The 7,500-nt window shown below is 45.3% G+C and overlaps 2 non-coding genes across 2 annotated transcripts in view; both read left to right on the top strand.

Moving 5' to 3' along the window:
* Positions 1-6,713: 6,713 nt before the first annotated feature.
* LOC122060326 lies at positions 6,714-6,869 on the top strand. The gene has a single exon (XR_006134347.1). It is a non-coding gene; the product is annotated as a 5.8S ribosomal RNA (ribosomal RNA).
* A 190-nt stretch (positions 6,870-7,059) lies between these two features.
* LOC122060315 overlaps positions 7,060-7,500 on the top strand; it is a 3,362-nt gene continuing 2,921 nt past the window's right edge. Inside the window, exon 1 of the ribosomal RNA XR_006134340.1 lies at positions 7,060-7,500. This exon is cut by the window's right edge and continues 2,921 nt beyond it. This is a non-coding gene — a ribosomal RNA (28S ribosomal RNA).

Below are 7,500 nucleotides of genomic sequence, written 5' to 3'. Positions count from 1 at the left end.
TAGAGGGGGGAGAGAAGACTACTGAAGGATCCTACTTACTTGAATCAATGCTTGAACTTGAAAAAAAAAAAATTGCTCCACGGCTCGTGATCTTGTCACCTAGATCTAAGCCTAGAACTATAACTTAAAAAAATTACAACTCAATTGCATAAATCATAAACATAAAAGGGCTAAATAAAAATAAAAGAGTGCTTGCATTAATTGAAATAAAAAAAAAACTATTACAAAAGTGATTGAAGAAAAGATAAAGAAGAACTAAAACTAAAGAGAGAGCAAGAGAAAGAGAGAGCAACTAAAAAAAACTAGAAGAAGAATGAATTATCTCCCCTCCTCTTACATGAGTTGTATGTATAGGGAATGGGGAGGTAGGGTAACAAATTTCTCTTTCCAAAAAGAGAGAAACCCACAATTGGTTGTGAGATCTTTTGAGACCAAAAGTGCTAAGGTGGAGGAGAGAGAAGAGAGAAATAAATTTTGAGAAATTTCTTATAATTTGTTTGCTTATTTTCTTTCCTTTTTTTTCTAATTTATTTCTCTTCTTTTTCTCCCTCCAAGGAACGATTTTCTTCTTGCTTTATGTGATTTGGACAATCTTTTGGTGGGTGATGATGTGGAGGAGAGAGAAGATTTGGACAATCTTTATTTCTCCCCTTTTTTTCTCTTTCCTTTTTTTTCTTCTCTTCTCTACGATTTTCTTTGCTTCTAATTTGATGTGGAAATCCCTTCCATGACCTTAGTGCTTTAAGTGAATGAAAAGCAGGAAATCTTCAACAAATTCTCTAAAAAAACAACCATGAGATTTGAACTTGAGAGCTCTTGGTGAGCAAGGGAATTTTGCACACCATAGCTCACCAACTACACTAGGTAGTTGTTGTTACCAAAAACAAATCTTCAATCACTTAAGGATGTGGTCCATCGATCCTTGTTGGCATTTGGAGTATTCCTTGTACCTCTGAGACAATTGCAAACGGGCTCGTTCTACATCTCGGTTCAGTTCTGATCCATTATTCTTTTTCTGGCCTGAAAAGAATAATCATTTGTACGGATGACCAAATGAATGTGTACTTTTAATTTAACAAGTCCATCTTGCTTAGAATTTTGTCCTCTTCGCAATCATGGAAAGAAATAGGACCTCTTTACGTGTAAAATTGAAGATATAGCGTCCGATAATCCTTAAGGCCTTGAAAATATAAAACCTACAAAAAGAGAGTAAAACCCAAGGTAGCTCCATTCTAAATATGTAAAATGTATGTTTTACTACCCTAGATTTCACACATAAAGGTGCTCATCAAAGCCCGTATTAGAGTAGAAGTATGGGAAGAGTAGGAGGACAGCGGCGAGGGAAGCCACTACCGCTCATGACATGTCTAAAGGAGAGGCACTAAGGCACAAGCGTGATAAGAGGAAACGGTTCAAGCCTAGAGATAAGTGATTCCTATGTGATGAGCTACATTGGTTTAGGGATTGCCCCAGGAGGAAAGCTCTTAGTGCCCTATTAGAGGAAGAGGGCTAAGAGGAAGAGCCACCTTGCATGGGGTCCCCAATGCAGCGTGGTTCCACCAGCGCTGAGATAGGGGTCAAGGCCCTTAACTCTCAAAAGGGGTTGATGTGTGCAAAAGTGTGCATCAATGCGAATCCCACACAGGCAAAGGTAGATACAGGAGCCACACACAACCTTGCCTTGATGGAGGAGGCAAAGGAACTCGGGCCAAGGGCATCCTAAGGCTATCAACTCCAAAGAATGCCCCATATGTAATGTTGCTCGAGGGGTCGAGATAAACCTTAGGACTAAAGGAGTTCTCCAACACCATCCAGCGGCTAGGTGCTTACTGCCCTTGGACAGGAGGGCAAGACAAGGAGAATTTGGGAGCAAGCCATCCATGGCAAGAAAGAGGAAGATGCAAACGACAGAACAGAGACAACCAGACGACGTTGTAGGAGGCTCAAGTTATGTGACTACAAGAAGAACCCCAATAGGCGTTACTCCTTGCGAGAGGGAGGCTAATTTGGTTGCTGATCAAATCATCTAGAGACACAATCTATCTCCTTACGTGGAGTATTTAGTAAAGTGGAAGGGGCGACCAGAGAGCGAGACGAGATGGGAGACAACGGGCATGCTGAGATGACTCGTGAATAAAAGTACCATAAGGAGGTTGCGATGAGGGAGTCATCGACTTAGGTGGGGGAGAGTGTTATGACCTACCCAATATAGGCCCACGGGCCTAGCTCACCAAGCCCATGGACTTAGGCCGTTGCGCTAAGTAAGGTCCAAGTTCTAGAGTTTTCTACAAAGGTGTAGTAACAATAGATATTTTATTGTAGATATTTGTAGAAGATATTCATAGGAGATATTCTGGGTGAGATTTCTAGAGCTCCGCTAAGGAGGTGGGAAGCTTCTAGTTTCCTCCCCAACCGTTGGATGGAGGACATTTGTAAATATCTTAGCTATCCATTATAACTTGGGGTAGGTGTTGCCTCATTTGGCAAAGGCACTCACCAAGGACCAACCAAGAGTGTTCAACCAAGCAAGTGAGTTCTCAAGCCTTGTACTCAAGAGTTCTCTAGTGCTATACAAATTCATTGTTCTCAAACTCACTCTTATGTTCACTTCTTCTCTTCTCTAGTCCCTTAAGGAGGGTATTTAGGCTGACTTAGCGCTAATGGAAGTGCTAAGTGCCTGCGCAATTGCTTAGAAAGGTCTAAAGTAGTGACAAAGTGCTCTTGAATGGCCCAAGTGTGTGCCTACGCATGCCCCCAAGTGTTGACTACGTGTGCCTACGTGTACACAGTGAATAGCCTCACAACACCCCAAGTGTTGACTACATGTGCACAATGAATGGCCCAAGTGTTGCTAACTGTGCCTAAGCATGCCCACAACTGTTGCCTAAGTGTGCACCCAAGTGTGCCTGTGCATGCTCTTGAATGCCCCAAGTGTTGCCTTAAATTGCACTATCGTGGGCTTGTTGCTTGCAAGGGTTTTTCCATGGTCGGTTTTATGGCCTATGCTATTTGGAGAAGTGCATTGCTAAGTCGTGCCTAGGTGTGGAGGTGCTTTCATGCCTTTTTGCGGCCGGTGTTATAATACGACATTAACGTGGGTCTCTGGAGAACATAGGTTGCAAGCTTGCAGGTGGTGGTAGATCATGGGTCCCTCCCCCCTCCTTGCTTTTTAAAAAATTTCCATTCTCGTTGGTATGTTGCTTGCAACAGTTTTGTCATGCTCGGTTTTGTGGCCTTTGGTATTTGACAGAATGCATTTCTAAGTCGTGCCTAGGTGTGGAGGTGTTTGTATGCCTCATGCCGCAAGTGTTATAATGCGAAATTAACGTGGGTCTCTGGAGAACATAGGTTTGCAAGCTTGCAGGTGGAGACAGATCACGAGTCCCTCCCCCTCCCCCCCCCCCCCCACTTTTTCTTTTAAAAAGAAAATTGCATTCTCGTGGGTTTGTTGCTTGCAAGAGTTTTCTCATACTCGGTTTTGTGGCCTTTATGGTATTTGGAGAAATGCGTTTCTAAGTCGCGCCTGGGTGCGGAGGTGTTTGCATGCCTCCTGCTGCAAGTGTTATAATGCGACATTAACGTGGGTCTCTGGAGAACATAGGTTTGCAAGCTTGTAGGTGGAGATAGATCACGAGTCCCTCCCCCTTCCCCCCCCCCACACTTTTGTTTTTAAAAAGAAAATTGCATTCTTGTGGGTTTGTTGCTTGAAATAGTTTTCTCATGCTAGGTTTTGTAGCCTTATGGTATTTGGAGAAATACGTTTCTAAGTCGCGCCTGGGTGCGGAGGTGTTTGCATGCCACTTGCCGAAAGTGTTATAATACGGCATTAACGTGGGTCTCTGATGAACATAGGTCGCAAGCTTGCAAGTGGAGACAAATCACATCCCTTCCCCCCTCCCCCCTCCCCCGTCCCCTTGTTCATTTAAAAAATTTGCATTATCGTGAGTTTGTTACTTGCAAGAGCTTTCTCATACTCGGTCTTGTGGCCTTTGCTATTTGGCAAATTGCGTTTCTAAGTCATACCTAGGTGCCGAGGTGTTTGCATGGCTTCGTGCCTAGGTGCGGAGGTGTTTGCATGGCTCCTGCCGCAAGTGTTATAATACGACATTAATGCGGGTCTCTGGAGAACGTAGGTTACAAGATTGTAGGTGGAGATAGATCTCGAGTCCCTCAACCCCTGTTGATTGTTGAGATTTTCGTGCTTAGTGGGGCTATTGATTTTTTTTCTACCAAATTCTTATTGCATTGTAGTAGGTTTGGTGGTGGATTGTGTCGGTAGTGGACGCAATGCACATAAGTGGCTATTGTTTTTCTTGTGGTTGTGGGCTCTTTGCTTGTGTATTGAACCACTATGCACAGATACCCCTATGGGTCACGATGGGCCAAAAGTGTCTTTTTCAAGAGCATGAAAATTGTTCCTGTGTTGCTTAACTAGTTGGATAGAAAGATGCTGCTCTTCACTCTCATTTCATCCCTCTTGCCTGCCCTTGTGGTTGGTGTGGGGTGGCTTGGCATATGATGCATATGTCCACTTTCTTTCTGTCAGTGGTGCACATGCACTGTTTGTGCTCTAGGATGTGGGACATTTTGTGGGGCAAGGTGGATGTGTGTGTGTGTCCTCTTGAATCCTTTGGTTGCGCTAGTTGCACAAGAACAATAGACTGCCATTAATGTATGGAGCAGCATCACCCAATGCACAATTGGGGATGTGGTTCATGCAGTCTTTGGCATCGAGAAGGAAAGTTACCTGGTTGATCCTGCCAGTAGTCATATGCTTGTCTCAAAGATTAAGCCATGCATGTGTAAGTATGAACTAATTCAGACTCTGAAATTGCGAGTAGCTCATTAAATCAATTATAGTTTTTCTGATGGTATCTACTACTCGAATAACCATAGTAATTCTAGAGCTAATATGTGCACCGGACCCCGACTTTTGGAAGGGATGCATTTATTAGATAAAAGGTTGACGCGGGCTCTGCCCATTTCTCTGATGATTCATGATAACTCGACGGATCGCATGGCCTTTGTGCCGACGACGCATCATTCAAATTTCCACCCTATCAACTTTCGATGGTAGGATAGTGGCCTACTATCGTGGTGACGGGTGATGGAGAATTAGGGTTTGATTCTGGAGAGGGAGCCTGAGAAATGGCTACCACATCCAAGGAAGGCAGTAGGCGCGAAAATTACCCAATCCTGACACGGGGAGGTAGTGACAATAAATAACAATACCGGGCTCTTTGAGTCTGGGAATTGGAATGAGTACAATCTAAATCCCTTAACGAGGATCCATTGGAGGGCAAGTCTGGTGCCAGCAGTTGCGGTAATTCCAGCTCCAATAGCATATATTTAAGTTGTTGCAGTTAAAAAGCTCATAGTTGGACTTTGGGATGGGTCGATCGGTCTACCTCACAGTGTGTACCGGTCATCTCATCCCTTCTGTCGGTGATGTGCTCCTGGCCTTAATTGGCTAGGTCATGCCTTCAGTGCCATTACTTTGAAGAAATTAGAGTGCTCAAAGAAAGCCTACGCTTTGGATACATTAGCATGGGATAACATCATAGTTAGAGGTGAAATTCTTGGATTTATGAAAGACGAACCACTACGAAAGCATTTTCCAAGGATGTTTTCAATAATCAAGAATGAAAGTTGGGGGCTCGAAGACGATCAGATACCATCCTAGTCTCAACCATAAACGATGCCGACCAGGGATCGGCGGATGTTGCTTTCAGGACTCCGCCGGCACCTTATGAGAAATCAAAGTTTTTGAGTTCCGGGGGGAGTATGGTAGCAAGGCTGAAACTTAAAGGAATTGATGGAAGGGCACCACCAAGAGTGGAGCCTGTGGCTTAATTTGACTCAACACGGGGAAACTTACCAAGTCCAGACATAGTAAGGATTGATAGACTGTGAGCTCTTTCTTGATTCTATAAGTGGTGGTGCATGGCCGTTCTTAGTTGGTGGAGCGATTTGTCTGGTTAATTCCGTTAACAAACGAGACCTCATCCTACTAACTAGCTATGTGGAGGTGACCCTCCACGGCCAGCTTCTTAGAGGGACTATGGTCGTTTAGGCCACAAAAGTTTGAGGCAATAACAGGTCTGTGATGCCCTTAGATGTTTATGGCCACACACGCGCTACACTGATGTATTCAACGAGTCTATAGCCTTGGCCGATGGGCCCGGGTAATCTTTGAAAATTTCATCGTGATAGGGATAGATCATTGCAATTGTTGGTCTTCAACGAGGAATTCCTAGTAAGCGCGAGTCATCAGCTTGCGTTGACTACATCCCTGCCCTTTGTACACACCGCCCATCACTCCCACCGATTGAATGGTTTGGTGAAGTGTTCGGATCATTGCGATGTGGATGGTTTGCCGCCATCGACGTCACGAGAAGTGCACTGAACCTTATCATTTAGAGGAAGGACAAGTCGTAAAAAGGTTTCCATAGGTGAACCTGTTGAAGGATCATTGTCGATACCTACCTAGCGAGACCCGTGAACATGTTGCGTTGTGCGATCAAAAAGGGCGTGGGAGCGTGAGCTCCTTCCTTCCTGACCCTTGTAAAAGGTTGGCCTGCAATCCTTCATAGCAATTGACCCAAACACAACCACCGGCATAGTCGGCGCCAAGGAACTCGCAACGGAAAGGACATGGCATCATTACGCCTTGGTGTGGTGTGGTCATCCTAGATCTGAATCTTTATCTTAACGACTCTCGAAAACGGATATCTCGGCACTTGCATCGATGAAGAATGTAGAGAAATGTGATACATGGTGTGAATAACAGAATCCCATGAACCATCGAGTCTTTGAATGCAAGTTGCACCCTAGGCCATCGGGCTGAGGGCACGCCTGCCTAGGCATCACGCGTCATGTTGCCTGACCTCCTTTACCCCTTGTGGTGGTGGTGCAGAGCGAAGTCAAGGGCTCCTTGTGTGGAAAGTGTCACGATGAGTGGTGGGTCGAGCCACTTTGCCATTGTTCGGACATCGTGTGCGTGTTCTGCTCCCATTGGACTCTGGTGACCCCGATTGCCATTCGATGGCATTTTGACTGTGACCCCAGGTCAGACGGGGCTTCCCGCTGAGTTTAAGCATATCAATAAGCGGAGGACAAGAAACTTACAAGGATTCCCTTTGTAACGGCGAGCGAACCAGGAAGAGCCCAACTTGAGAATCGGGCGGATTTGTCGTTCAAATTGTAGTCTGTAGAAGCGTCCTCAATGGTGGACCGGGCCCAAGTCCCCTGGTAGGGGGTTCCAGAGAGGGTGAGAGCCCCGTCGTGTTCGGACCCTGTCGCACCCAAGTCCCTTGGAAGGGGGTTGTTTGGGAATGCAGCCCCAATTGGGCGGTAAATTTCGTCCAAGGCTAAATATGGGTGAGAGACCGATAGAGAACAAGTAACGTAAGGGAAAGATGAAAAGGACTTTGAAAAGAGAGTGAAAGAGTGCTTGAAATTGTCGGGAGGGAAGCGGCTGGGGGCTGGTGATGCGTCTCG

Source organism: Macadamia integrifolia, chromosome 13 (assembly GCF_013358625.1).
Source record: "Macadamia integrifolia cultivar HAES 741 chromosome 13, SCU_Mint_v3, whole genome shotgun sequence".
NCBI classification, from domain to species: domain Eukaryota; kingdom Viridiplantae; phylum Streptophyta; class Magnoliopsida; order Proteales; family Proteaceae; genus Macadamia; species Macadamia integrifolia.
This window is presented reverse-complemented; position numbering and strand designations above follow the sequence as displayed.